The sequence below is a fragment of the Chelonia mydas genome, chromosome 4, assembly GCF_015237465.2.
Source record: "Chelonia mydas isolate rCheMyd1 chromosome 4, rCheMyd1.pri.v2, whole genome shotgun sequence".
In the NCBI taxonomy this organism is placed as follows: domain Eukaryota; kingdom Metazoa; phylum Chordata; order Testudines; family Cheloniidae; genus Chelonia; species Chelonia mydas.
The window spans coordinates 73446931-73462589 of record NC_057852.1 but is presented as its reverse complement, the minus strand read 5'-3'; the positions used below and the strand labels follow the sequence as shown (position 1 = coordinate 73462589).

Genomic DNA, 15659 nt, shown 5'->3' with positions numbered 1-15659 from the left:
CAGTCATTTATTAAAAACAAATTGAAGCAAATGCAAGCTGTCCAATGACCAAGCAAACCCGCAGACCACAAGGGTCTAAAACCTCATACTAATCCTCAGTGCCTCAAGAATGCTAGGCAGAGCACCAGCGCAAGGATCCATTCCGTGTTGGAACTTTACCCAACTCTTTTTATATTTGGTTCCTTCTCTTTCCAGTGATCCTATGGCGACTGATTTTAGTGATAACACTTAGCCAATACACAAACTAACCAAAATTACTAGTACGATATCATCTTTTTTTAGGAAATCATTCAGTTCTAGGAACTTTGAGTTTTAATCCTGGCTATGTCGCTGACTTGATGTGTGACCTTGAACAAGCCACGTAGTCTGCCTTTTTCAACCATGGGTCACTAAAGAAAGCTAAACATAGTAATCCACACAAAAGTGGCTTGAGGCAGAGGTGTTGACCATTGGGAGTGCTCAGCACTTCTCAGGATCAGGCCCTTACTATAATTTTAGCAAAAATATTTGAAAAACCTCACATTTTTTCATCTTTGCTCTAAAGACTATTCGTCTGCATGCTTTTTGTAGGGAATTTGAGCATGGGTCAGAATAAAATTATTTTAAACCTTTGTTTTGTATACATAAACCCCAAAATAAAAGTGAATGCTGGAATCTTTGCTTTGTGAAAGACTAATCTTAATTAGGTATTATAATATCAGAGGGTTTAAACTGAAGTTAGAATGAAGTATTTCCAGCATTAAATGGGAGAAGATGCAGAGCCTGAAACAGTCATCACCTTAATGCCTTTAGCACGGCTTAACTTTTTCTCCATCATTTCTTTTGGGTACACAGATAGATACTGCTTTTGTATAAGCTACAAATTCACAAAACTGGCCTTGCACTTCTTGACCTCAGTAAAAATGCAGCCACATCTGACACTGCATTCAGATATATGAAACTTGCATGCAGCAATCAGGCAATGTTGCTTAATGCAAGGACTCTAGCGAGCATTTGAAAAATGCTTGGACTGGATCAACTCAGAGGACAGTCTTCTAGAATTGTAGTCTTGGCTGCAGCAACTGTCAGTGTTTTGTTTTTTTTAAGAAAAAAATCACTTCACTCAGTTACATAGATCTACCATTATAGTGTGACCATTGATATATTAAATAATTTTTTGCAGCTTTCTGTCACAAGAAGAAATGTCACTAAGGGCCAGATTTTTTTAAAAGTAGTATTTGGGAACCTAACTTCCCTTGACATCAATGCGAATTAGGCACTTACTGTTTTTAACATCTAGCCCTAAATTCCTGGCTTGTTTTTTTTCCCCCAAGCCTGGTAGAGAAGATCATTTACAAAATTATAATGACAAAGCCAGAGCATGACTCCAGTTCCACAATGACGTTATATGATTCAGCATGTGTTACAATGGGAACATTACATAACATTTCAAATCAAATTTAGACTATATCATGTGCTTTATGGGCCTGATTCTGTTTTCAGTTGCATCAAAGTAAATCAAGAGTAACTCCACTCTAGTCAATGGAGTTACACCAGTGTAAAACCAATGTAAGAGAAGATCAGTCCTTATGTGTCTGAACTCTTGTACAAACATTAATTAATCCCTATAAGACAAGAGGCTGGTAAGTATTATCCTCATTTTACAAATAAAATAAGATTCAGGGAGCTAAATTTAGATCTCATTTGCAATACGTGGAACCCCCAGTTAAGTACACATCCAACATCAGAGCAAAGTTTGCCCCAGATTGCCCAAAGCAGTATGTTTGTGTCACTATCACCAGAACTCAAAAATTCCTGGCTATATAGTCATATCTTGGTATAGTTGTCTACATTAATTTATCAGGAAAAAAGGGGATTTAGAACTTGGGTATAAGGGGTAACAACAGTTGAGTTTCTGTAGATTGCTCATAAGTATCAAATACTCTGTGTGGTATTAAACCACTGAACCATGTACTCCAGATGGGCAGAGGAAAAATGATTGTTTCTTTTGAAGTGGGCTACATGTTCTATATCTCTTCTTTTCTTGGACTACTGTTTAAAGCCATCGATGAAGGCACAGACAAACTCCTCAGCCTTCAGAAACTGCAGGCACTCAACATCACTCACAAAGAATTTGATATTGCTCCCATTGAAGTAAATGACAAAACTGTCAAGGACTTTAACAGACACAGAATCTGGCCATAAACAAATAATATGAATCTTATCCGTGATGGATACTGAAATAGTTAAGTAACAGAACTTTCAGAGTATCTACTCCAACACTGTGTATTATTTCTTCATTCTTCAAGTATTGTCTGTCATAATGATTCATATACTATCAAAATGCATATTTAAGGTAATTAAACCTCTGATAATTGAGTGGGCCCCAATGTGAAAGGTAGACTTCAAAAATATGTTTTTGCCAGAAATTAGATGGCCTGGTTAGCTGATAGGATTACATGTAGCACTTCTATAGTCTTTAATTTAACCTGTCTATTCTTGGGCTATCCATTTGTAAAAAATAAATCTCTTTTTCAATTTATTGCATTAATGTACATTGGAATATTTTGATTTTTTTAATTAGATGAAGAAAAATTACATGACTTTGTTCCTTGAAATGTTTTTACAATTATTATTATTATTATTATTATTTTGTCCCTTGGAAGCATTTTCTCTCTTATAGGCCTATGAGGCTAATATTTTATTGTTAATTACAGGTTATCACTACATGATAAAAAACAGAAAAGGTGCAACCTGATTGATAGTGCCTACCAAGGCTAACTCCCTTAGCTTCCTGTCTAAAGTACAAAATAAGTATCCTTCCCCATCTATATTCTATTGCTGTATCCCATACTTGTAAACAACAAGGATAGTGAGATAAGGTCTCTCCCTATTGCTTGTTTTCCTTCTTTCATAACAAAGAAAAAAAATGAGAACTGTCACCTCATTAGACAGCTATTGTAAAATTAGGCTTGAACTGTTACCTACTGCAAAAGTGTTGTTAATTGCTCCTGGCACATGTTCAAGGAACAGCAATTGGAATCTTGCCTGTAGCAGGGTCAGCCACCTCCTATGTGCCCCTCAATGGCCACAGATGCCTCTACAGTGCCTTGCTAACAATTTCTTCCCTCTTCAGGGCCTTCCCATTACATTCCCACCAAGCAAACAGTTTCACAGGCCCTTCTGGCCAGGCTTTCATTCCTTTTTCATTTTCCCAATACAACAAACCAAAACTGAAAACAAAAACATAACAATTACCCTGCTGGTCTTGCACAATCAGGGACATCCCTTCCCCAGCTTACTGACAGACCTCTGGCAATTTTTACAACCCAACCCCACCCCTGCAGCTTCCTGATGTTCTTATAGTGGAATCACCTGATCTAATCCAGGTGTGGTTCCTTCGTAATCAGGAGTACATAGCCCTAGGCACTCCAGCTCTTAAGTGCAAGACATCCTGTAATATTAGCCTTTTTCTGAGCTTTGTTGGCATCTTGAAAATAAAGAATTGATAACACTGGTTAGAGCTGAGGGACCGACTCATGCCACTTTCCTATACTGCTCTAGCAGTGCCCCTTTGTCTGACCTGTGACAACATTATGACTTTCTTCATTAGTTTCTAAAAATGTCCCCATCAGAACTGTCTCCAGACACATGCATATTTCAACAAGAACACCAGAAAACTAACTGGCATTAAAGGTAAAGAGACAACACACACACAACAAATCTAAAATTAAACAAAAACATATGTTTTACATCCCTTCGGGCAAAAATCTGAGAAAATGAGCATATTTTACATTGTATCATCAGATTTGGGCTTTTAGACCAATGGAGGACACAAATGCCACAATTTAGGCCCTGGTCCTGCAAAGCATTTAGCACGTGCTTAATTTCAAGTGAGTCCAAATGGCGCTGTGCTTGATCTGCACTACTGAAATGAATTTGAGTTTTGCCAGACCTAGGCTATGTCTACACTATAGACTTCTGTCTGTGTAGCTATATTAGTCAAGGATATGAAGAGGTGTGATCTCTGATGGGCAGAATTCCCTCATGTAGATGCAGCAATATCAGCAAAACTGAGCTTTTACCGGTATAGCTTGTTTCACTCGCGTGGGGTTGTTTTACTATATTGGTATCGAGCACAGCTTTGTCTGAGTAGCTGAATCTATACCAGGAGCACTTTGCCAGTATACTATACCGGCGTTCCTATACTGGTAAAGTGCTCCTATTGTAGACATAGCCACAGAATCAAACTCTTTATAGGATACATCTTCACTGGGAAATAAGGTGTGTTCTCAACTCACGTTAGGTAGCATGTGATAACTAACAAAAGGTAAAATCTTAGTGAAGACAAGGCAGTTTCTAGTTTTTCATATGTTAGCAGCTCAAGGTAAAGAGAATGGAGGAGCCTAGGATTTACCTCAACCTGCTAATTCATGTTAAACCAACAAATTGCCTTGTATTCACAAAGATTTTTACCTTGTGTTAGTTACTACATTACCTATCATGAGTTAAGAACACACCTTTCTTCCCCAGTGAAGATGAGGTTTACAAGACTATTCACATGTTTAAAATTAAGTACATGCTTAAATTCTTTTCTGGATTGTGGCCTACACTAGGTCTCTCCACTGAAAACATTCAAATCTAGTGACTGTTATGCTGACCATATCAGTTGATCTCTGTAGTCTCAGCCTTACACAGAAAAAGACAATTTCTCATATTAAGACTCGAGCTAGGTGGGAAAGGTTTTTCCCATTACGTTAATATTTTTGAGAGCTTGAGATTTTTTTCCCATCTCGAGTCAGCACAAAAACTCAAAAACTTGAAAAAGATTCATGAGTCAAAAGGTTTTCATTTGGGGTCAGCTGAAATATGTCATTTTGATAATTTTGAAGGATTTTATTTCAGTGTTGACCTTTGTTGTATGTACGTAACCTTATTTTTTTTCAGTCCAATTAGCTTAAATTTTCAAATGAAATGTCATTTTAAATGAAAAATCAGAACTTTTCATTTCATTTCAGAAGTGTCAATTCACAATTTCAAAGCATTCTTCCTCTACCTTTTTTTTTTTTTTTTTTTTTTTTTGAGAGAGATGGGAAATTTGTTGAACCTGAACTTATTTCACAAACAGCTTTGGTTTTGACAAATCAACATTTTTTTAATGAAAAACGTTTTGATGAAAAAACTAGCTCTTCTTACTTTCATTTAAAAATCTAAATCAGATTTCAACTAATTTACCCAAGTCTCCAGAAGAAAAGGACCTGCCCTTTCAGTATATGTTTTTGATGTTCCGGGAATCCTGCCTTTTCTCTGCAAGGGTAAAGGCCTTACCTTCTCCAAAAAAGAGGTGAGTTTTCTCCTTGGGAAAAAATAGTGGACACAAGGTCCTAGGTAAAGTAGGTGAGGTCAGTATCGTGTTTTTACCTTGGGATAGCTCATGCATGCTGGTTACCCTGAAGGGGAAAAAAATACACTTTTCTGAGCAATGAAGGCAAGACCAAGTTTCAGTGATTTCATTTTGTGGGTAAATGGTTGCTTTGAGTCATGGTCATAGGTGTAACAAGTCTGTCCTCTGTTCAGGTTCACATAAGCCATCTGCAGCCAGCATTAGAAATCATATTATTTAGCAGATGCTAGCAAACCAGTTCTCTTTTCCCTAACAATATAAGCCAGAGATTGAACGAAGCTCAATTATCTGTTGCCTACAGACAGTAAAAGTTCTTTCCAGGTCAGTTCACTCTCATTAGGCAAGATGAAAGCAGCACTGTGCCTTGTCCTGACTGTACCACACATGTTCTGTGGCTCCTGGAGGGAGGAAGCAATGTCTGCACAAACACAAAAGAAATAATTTTACAGAAAATGTCACATGCTAACTAGTCAATATTTATTAAATGGGCTGGGGGGTTGTTTGTTTTGGGTTTTTTTGTAAGTTTAAGCAGCACTGTTCTGTGGCTTGGTGTGTCCACCCTGTTTCCACATAATGTGTCTCCTAAATTCATGTTCATATCTAGACAAATATTTTTGTTTTGACATTTTTCTTCTTTGCATTCAATTGATTAGACAGTTGTATTGCTTGCTTATGTGTAGTGGGCCAAACTTGATTCTCAATTGCATTGGTGTTAATTTCAATATAATTGGTCCAGATTTACAAAAGTGTAACTGAATTTGTTTATATACACTAAGATGCTGATCCTGCAAAGAAACTTGTGTAACTTTACTTACCTGAGTAACCCCATTGAACATTATGAGGCTATTTATCTGGGTGAAGTGACACACGCATAAATGTTTGTAAGACTGGGGTCTAAGCTCTCACCTATACACAGGGACAGATTCTGCACTCATCTAGATCAATGTAAATCAGTCATAATTTAGTTGAACTGTAGTGGCCAGATGCTCTGGGCTTCTAAGGCCACCCTGTGCCGTGTAAGGGGAGGCAATAGGCATGCTGGGGGAATTCCAGGGGCAGGGCAACAAGGAGTGGAAGGAGGGAGCAGAGGGGAGCTATGTCCTGGTGGAGGACTGGAGCTTACAATAGTGATGTAATACAGAGCTGTTTCAGGGCAGCTCTAACTTGTGACTTCGGCTGGATGGCCCCGAACTGATGGAACTGCAACTGGCTCCTGGCACCTCCTATCTCTAGTCTACCTAACCAGAGTTTCACTGTTATATAAACGAGCTCAAACCTGCATGGTTTTTCTCTTTTGATACGCTTGACACTTCCAATATTATTTGTACTTTGCATTGGTTTTATTTCTTTTCTGGTTATATAGTTTATTAATTTAATAAAATATTAATTTCACCTAAGTTGGATATTAATTGATCCTGCAAATACTATGAACTGCCCCCAGCTGATAAGTTTTATTTCACTTCCTTTTTCTGGAGATAACCTCTATTTTACATCCACTCAGGAAACAAGCTGCTTCCTTGGCCTTATTGAGATTTGGAAGCTTTCCATGCCAACATAATGCTTTATTTTCTAAAATGAAAATAGTGTTTGGCATTTCAGCATTCAAATCTTAGAAAGTAGCTTTATTCTTCAGTTATGGAGAAACATACACAACTAGCTGGATTTTGAAATGCAATATATTTTGCTATATTTTGCATGAACTACCATGTCATAGGAGTGAACACACCTATAATTTTCTTCTTTTTCTTTTATTGAAATAATTCAGACAACTTTCCTGAAATGAGCTCATGAGACAAATGAGCTCATGAGGATTAATATTTGTGCTGTTCTATCATTTTTTTAATACTGCCACCATATCGTTAGACTAAGCAAAACCCATGACAACTTCCCTGCCCCATGTCAAAGTAATTTATGGGATATATTTATTGAAGGAGATTAAGAGGGCTTTTAGCTTATTTGCTGTGAAGTCAGTAGGCTGATAACAGAGGCAAATAATAAAAGATCTGATCCAAACTCTTTCACATATACCATTAAAGAAGAAAAAACACAAGTTGAAAGAATCGTTCAACTACATGGACATGTGACATTTATCAAAACATCCATGTTAGAAAGAGCTTAGCCATTTCAAACGATAGATCCCCTCCTAATTGTTCTGAAATGTGAATCTTACAGTTTGTTTAGTTACAGTTTTCATGACTTATTCATAAGGAATAGGGTTGTTTTATTTATTCACTCAGATTTACTCTTCATAATTTAATAAAGTAGAACAGACATCTTAACTGCTGGTGTGAACTAAGGCCCCTGTCCTACAATTTATTTCATGCAGAACCCTGTTGGCTTCAACAGGCTCCAAATGGGTTCAGGAGTCTGCCCACATGGAACAACATACCGCATTAGAGCACAATTGATTAACAGAACTGTTTTTTATGGCACCTTGTTTAATACCTAGGTTTGCCAACTTTGGTTGGATGAATTCCTGGAGATTTCATCACAAGACACAATCTTTAATTAATGATTCTTTAATTCCTGGAGATTCCAGAACAAGCCTGGAGGGTTGGCAACTCTAATATCCTTATATTGTAGATTTCGTTGGGGCTTTTTTCCCTGTGAATGTTCATTTGTTTATTTTGCTGGGGGAGGTTGGAGCGGGGGGGGGGGGTGTTTCTTTTTTGTAACTTGGCCAATTTACACATAAACTTTGGATTTACACAGCATGTTTTGTGCGAGTGCTTTGGAAGAGTTACATTTATTTAATGTGTAAACATACTAGTAGATAGCAATGTTCCTGAAACCACTATCAAAAGATGGGAAGTTATAAGGCTCACCACAAATGGAACATTTCACCTCTGAAATACAGTGTACTCCACTTTCCAAGACTTCTCCTCACTGAGACACTTAAAAGAAATCAATCGACCAGTGATGGTGAGGCAGATGGCAATAGAAGATAAATATTTATCTAATTGCAAAACTTGTATATCAGATGCATGTGTATGAATAAAATCTGTATATGTGCCTCGGTGTTCTCTCACTTTTTATCCCACCGTTCATCTGTTGCTCGTTTTTTAGATTTCAAGCTCTTCAGAGAGACTCCAGGTCTACCTATTTGTTTATACAGCACCTAGCAAACTGGGTCCCTATTCTGATCAGGATCTCTGGGCATTACCACAATATAAATATTTAATAATAATAATAATAATAACAACAACAAGGACACATGTATAAACAAGGCTTTGTACATGCCATAAGAACTGGGTCTCATTCTTTACACAGCTGTTGATTTGCTACCTGACTTTGGTCAAAGTACAGCATCTCTCTATGCCTCCGTTTCTCTAATAAGTATAATGGTATTTAGTCACATTTGTAGAGTGCTTTGTAGATCTATGGAAAGCATTATATAAGTTTAATTATTATAATACTGTTATTCAAGAAGTATTTGTCATAGCTCAGGGCAACTGTACCTGTATTCACCCTCTGTGGTGCAGCAAAGGCACCCACTCTAGGCTTCCAGTTCCCCAGCTGCTGCTTCTCTTGGGAGGAGATATGCATGTCTCTTCTTTCTGACTGGGGTATTTCCAGACTGCTGATTCCCCTGGCTAGATTGTGATGCCTAAGCAGGATTTTTTTTTTGCCTTCTCTTCTGTCATAAATATAAAGGGAAGGTTAAACACCTTTAAATCCCTCCTGGCCAAAGAAAAAACCCTTTCACCTTTAAAGGGTTAAGAAGCTAAGACAACCTCGCTGGCACCTGACCAAAATGACCAATGAGGAGACAAGATACTTTCAAAGCTGGAGGAGGGGGGGCGGAAAAAGGGCTCTCTGTGTCTGTGTTGCTTTTGCCGGGACCAGAGCAGGAATGCAGGTCAGAACTCCTGTAAAGAGTTAATAAGTAATCTAGTTAGATATGCATTACAATCTGTTTTGTTTAAATGGCTGACAAAATAAGTTGTGCTGAATGGAATGTATATTCCTGTTTTTATGTCTTTTTGTAACTTAAGGTTTAGCGTAGAGGGATTTTCTATGTTTTGAATCTGATTACCCTGTAAGGTATTTACCATCCTGATTTTACAGAGGTGATTCTTTTACTTTTTCTTTAATTAAAATTCTTCTTTTAAGAACCTGATTGCTTTTTCATTGTTCTTAAGATCCAAGGGTTTGGGTCTGTGTTCACTTATGCAAATTGGTGAGGATTTTTATCAAGCCTTCCCCAGGAAAGGGGGTGTAGGACTTGGGGGATTTTGGGAGGAAAGACGTTTCCAAGTGGGCTCTTTCCCTGTTATATTTGTTAGATGCTTGGTGGTGGCAGCAATAAGGTCCAGGGGCAAAAGGTAAAATAGTTTGTACCTTGGGGAAGTTTTAACCGAAGCTGGTAAAAATAAGCTTAGGGGGGTTTTCATGCAGATCCCCATATCTGTACCCTAGAGTTCAGAGTGGGGAAGGAACCTTGACATCTTCAGAGACTGTTAAGAGTGTAATTACACAGTTAAGTTACCACACAGTTCTTTCTAGGCAAGGACATTTTATTCTTAAGGTAAAAGCAATACAGAGAAAACATACTAAAAACCATAACTGAAGCTACATGCATGCCAGTATGCCTATTAGAAATCACTCCAACACTTTTTAATGGACTCTGGCAGGTGAACAGTTCTTCAAACCCCAGCCAGGGGGTTTCCTAGAGAATCATGTACATCACACCCTTTGCTCACAATAGAACACAGCCTTATGAGGCCTCAGTAGGTCAAAGTCCTTCCAATCTTTCCCTAAGGATTGGGGTCCTCCATTTGCAGGATCAGAAAGAAGACCCTGAATCAGTTTACAACCAGGCTATTTAACCGAAAACCTTTTCATTGTCTGTTGGTCCCTGGAGAATCCAGCTTAAAGCAGTATATGCGAACCTCTCTAGGGGGTGGTGGTTCTTGGGAGATGTTACAACTTGAATGACTTTGACTAATCACCCCCAACTGCTCTCAGTTCTTGGGAGAACTGTATTTACCTTTCCTATGGAAATACATACAATCTCTGGTGCACAAGGATCTATAAATCATTAATTTCATATAATGGACTCCAAACATATCAAGTTTAACTGGATAAAGTTCAGCCAGGATATTAGGGAAGATTGCCCTATTTGTCACAATATTATTGTAATAGTGTTAATCAAGAAACTATTTATTTGGGATGTCTCCCAAGGGATAGATGTAAGATTAATAATACTTAATTGCAATGACTAGTATTTAATGGGATTGCCTACAGGTGATCTATTGCTTCATAAGTATTTCAGTCTTGTGCTCATTTTGTTTGTTTGCTCTACTCGCAGCTTTCAGTCCCTTCTCAGACATACTGTATGCTGAAAGAGCATGGATAGCTTCTCCACTGCCAATTCAATTTAGTAATACTTTGTTGACATGACAAGCTATCCAAGGGAAGTTACTCTAGACACATGGAGTCAATGGAGCTATATTGGACTTATATTGATGTGCTGTGATGATGAGCAAAATTGGGTCCAAGGCTATAAAGTGCAAATGAAGTGAGTGTCTTAGTTCTGAGATGTACATGCAAGAGGTTTAAAGGGGGGAAATGTTAATTGGGTACACAAGTTAACATACAAATACACAGAGCAGAAGGTATTCTAAATCATATACTTCTCTGGGGTATGGCATCATTATCTAATAACGCAGTACTTGTACAGTAGTTTTCATCCTTAAATTTCAAAGTGCATTACAAGGTGGATAAGCCTCCTTTGTCCTATTTCATTGATAGGGAAACTGAAGTTCAGAGGCGCTAAATGATTTGCCCAAAGTCGCACAGCAAGTCATTGTCAGAGACTTGAACAGAACGCAGATTTCCCAGCTCCCAGCCTATCCTCTTCTTTCTGAACCATTCTGTCTTCCTATACGTACTTTGATACGTAGGTGATTAGTGCAAAATTGTTATATCCCAGTAGAAAAATGTATGCTTGTTTCTACATAGATATTCAAGGTGGCATTATCTATGGATTGGATTACAAGCACATTTTCCAGGAATTGTATATGTGGTGGTTGGGTGGGGAGGTATTCTGTAGAGGTGTATATATATGGTGCCTTGATTGTTACTTTACCCTTATGGGTCTCATGAGACCCCAGTCCAACCTGCAGTTCCCTCATCACCTATCCATGGCTGTGGACACAGAAAAGGAAATGTTAAGGAGTGAGACGACATGGTAGCTATGTTTGATAACCAATTAGGTTAGGATGCTAGATATAAAGGCTGACAGCCTGGTAGGGGAGACACCAAAGTCTAGTAAGGAGGAAATAGTCACTCATGCTTTGTTTGTCTGTAGTTTGGTTACACTCCAAAAAGAGCAGGGCCTAAGGTTTGGTTTGAGGTGTAGAGCTCACATCACTGAGGAGGGATGTAACAGGTGTGTTTTGCTTCTTCCATACAAAAGTGAGAACATCATTCAATCACTTTGGCTATACATTTCTCCAGAGAAAGGGCACTATTAAGGTAATTATTCCATGTGTCAGAATGAGTACATCTCTTCAAAAATACAAAAGAATAAAGTTCCTGTGCTACATATTAATGGTTGGATATCTCAGATTCTCCACAGTTTTCGGGGCCAGTAGAGATAGTACAGTAGTTCTCTAATTTGGTTTGCAGTAATTTCCATAAGCCTCCATTTACAAAATGGCAACTAAGGTTTCTGTACTTCATTATCAGTGGTGACTGTGTGTGACCTTTCTTAGAAGGGCCATAGTTATTAAAACCCTCAGTTAAATGCCTCCTCTTTCACATTTTATAGTTAACCTGAGGCACCTGTACAATCAATTAAAACCCAGTGCTGTGATTTCTTTAGCCAATTTAAGTCAATTAAATCAGGCCCTGCCTGTTCTTTGTGTAGTTTAACACAATGACACATATATCAGCAGTCATGCACTACAACCATATCTTGCCACCAGTGACTGAAAGCATAAAGGAAAAAATATTATTACTGTATATTAACCCAGAGCACCAAAGATAAGTCTAGTCCTTTTTTTACCTGTCTTTTCTTTCTCACCCCACTTCCGTCTTCACTTCTGATACTGCTACAACCAACAACAGAATGGGACTCCTGCTGTCTCCCAGCCAAACACCGGAACACTGACTGCTGGCCATGTCTCCCTGTATAAAGCCACTTTACTCTCCGCACGAGCACTCGTTTATCTATATATCTGTCTCGAGAGTTAAACTGTACTCAAACTTTTGATGACTTTTCATAAGGCAAGATCAGTTACAGATCCAAATTAGAATGTACTGGTCATGTTTTAAATGCTGTGATCACAAAAATAAGCATAATAGGATGGGAAGAGAAGTAAGATGGAGTCAAAAGATTTCAGTTTACATGAGCACATGTAGCCATATGACTAGTCCCAATCTGATCAATGGAAACGACTCAAATTTTTCAAGTTAACTATTTAAAGAACTGCAACCTCATGAGGGTTTTTATGCACTTTCCTGTCTTAATTGAGAGTTAGGAGGATTCATTCATTCTTTTCCTGATTGAGGCAGAAAGAGGTTTTTCAAGGTCACAAAACAAGTCAGAGGCAGTTTCCCAATCTGTAAAATGAGAATCTGATAGCAGTGTTGCAAGCTTTAGTTAATGAATAGTGATGAAGTACTTTGAAATCTAAAGATAAAAGACGCCATCATGTCCCTTACTTACTTTACAAAATAGTAATATGTAAGCATAAAGCTTTAACTTCCAAATTTATTCCACCTATATTGCAACTCTTCACAATTCTACTCTACACAATTATGCTGGAATAGTTTTGTAACTGTAACAGATTAAGTCAAATTCTACTTAGGTAAAGTAGTGTAAATCTGGAGTAACACTCTTGAAGTCACTAGATTTATCCCATGTTTAAACTAATGCAAACAACAGCAGAATTTGGCTCCAGGTCTTCATCTACTCACATGCATGTAGGGATGAAACCTAAATATAAAGCATCTGATAATTCTGCAGATAATTTTCATCTTTTTTTTCCCTTTAGAAGAAAATATTTAAGGTTGGTTTCATTAAGTTATCAGTTTGAGAAGTGGAGTGGGGGAAAGGATCATTTATTTTTAGTCCTCACAGTATTAGACTGACAGCATTGGCCACACAGGAAGAGCATAAGTCTGAGTCATCCTTATTCCTGAGCAGTATGTCGGGCATGGCTGTAACAGGAAATAGATTATCTTTAATCCCATAATTGCTATGACTTTTCTGAATACCTTTTTGGATGACAAATATGAGAGTTTGCGTCAGTAAATGGTGCATGGCATGGGGAAGCAGTTGGATGAACAGTATGGGTGAAACTAGTAGAACTAGCTACTGGAATGAATGTTCAGTACCACAATAATAGTGGCAAAGGCAAGCTGGCAAATTAAATAAGCATTCTGTCAGAAAAGTACAAGAAAACCTAGATGGGGAAAAGACACCCACACAACTTCGAAATTACTTTGTTGCATACATGTATTTTACCAAACCTAGATTTATAAGGACTATGTTAAGAGAAAGAAGGCAATGGCCACCCAGCCAAAGAGGTGTGAAATGTGCCTCTGGCCTTGTAAAAAAAAACAACAACATTTTTAAAATATTTTATTAAAGGAGGTCTGAGTTTAATTTCCCACCTCTTGGTATTTCACTGTTGGGGAACCATAATAATAATAATATTACCCACTTTTTTCTGGTTTATATGCCAGTTTGTGCAAATTATGAGCCAATTCGGCCAATACTCAATACCAAATGTAGAGTTTATTACTGTACATTCTAGTAAAGGCAGTTACAAACACTGTACTTCAGTGAGTAGTACCATGCAAGTGATGTGCAATCACTTGGGCTCCAATCCTGCAAAGATTTACTCATATTCTTCACTTTATGTACTGTGAATAGTCTGATTGAAGTCAGTGGAGCTACTCTCAGTTCATAAAGCTAAATACGCACAATCTTTGCAGTAACGGGAGCTTACTACCTACTGAGTGTAGTGCTAGCTACTGTGACTAGTCCCATTGAAGTCATGGCAATAAGTACTGCATCCAGTAGTAAATGCTTGAAGAATGGAGCTTAAGTCAGACACTTAGATAGCAAATTTTTGTTTGTTTTGGTTTTAATATAGCTCCTGAACTGTCTAATCCATTTTAAATTGAAGAACTAGTTCAATTTTGCAGTTTGCAACATTCTGGGGCATTAAATTATTATAATAGTACAGTATTTTGCATGTAATCTCATGGTCTGACCAAGACTGGTCTTTCCTCAAACATTGAGAAGTGCTTGACAAAGCTTGATACACATCTGAACAATACATTCTTCACTTTTTTTCATCTTAGTAAGTGATATATATCACAAGCAGCCCTGTAATATGCAGTAACTGTGAAAATGATATACAGTTTCCTCCAAACTCCTAATTAACACACCAAGTCTTACTTAACAGATGTTTAGTTTGCAATGATGATACACAGAAAACAAGACAGATGCAAGAGTTACAACTTGTTCCTCCAGGTCTCATACAAGAACAAGAAGTTCTTGAAGTTCCTCTTTCTCCCTTATTAGCACAACAGTGTAACTGTACTGTATTCAGTTGTAACAATCAATAGACTTTAGCACACACATCCAATAAACAAGATGAATTGCATTACTGATCAAGACATGCAGGAGAATAATACAGACACAGGGACTGATTTTAAATTAGAGGGCTAACACCCTCCCAACTCCAAATACTAGGCATTTATTTGGGTATAGTGTGGTATTAAGTGGCCTCTATGCTAAATATGTAGGCTTGGCAGAATTCAGTTTCGATATTTTTATAATTTGAATGGATAATATCAATGTTTATTTTTAAGAATCTTTTTCTATTTTTATCAATTTTATCAATCAAAAATTTTCACAGTTGTGCACAATTCTGGGTTTCAAGCATTTTTTTTTCAATTTTTATCAATTCAAATTTTCACAGTTACAGGAATTCATGGGGGGGTTCAGATAATTATTTGATGGAAGTAGATATTTAGACTCAAAATGTTAAATCTTTATAACAATTAAAACACAAGTTTTCAATGCTACATATCAAAATATACAACATGAATATCCTTAAATCAAACTCTAATAAGTTCTCAAGCAGCATTTTTCTTACTTTGCCATCTGCAAATTTCTATTCTTATTGGTGGAAACAGTTTTTCATCAGTTTGAGTGTGTGTGGTTGCAATTGGCTTTTACTGACATTTCCCAATAAAAACATAATCCTTCCAAGCTATAAATAAGCAATATTCAGGGTTGGCCCCCTCTAGT

The 15659-nt window shown here is 37.5% G+C and overlaps 1 long non-coding RNA gene across 1 annotated transcript; it reads right to left on the bottom strand.

The window, feature by feature from the left end:
• Positions 1-3956: 3956 nt before the first annotated feature.
• On the bottom strand, positions 3957-8965 carry LOC122465712. Its single transcript, XR_006290734.1, has 3 exons — positions 8842-8965; positions 8209-8277; positions 3957-5801 (listed from the first exon to the last, which is right to left on the bottom strand). It is a non-coding gene; the product is annotated as an uncharacterized LOC122465712 (long non-coding RNA).
• Positions 8966-15659: the final 6694 nt, after the last annotated feature.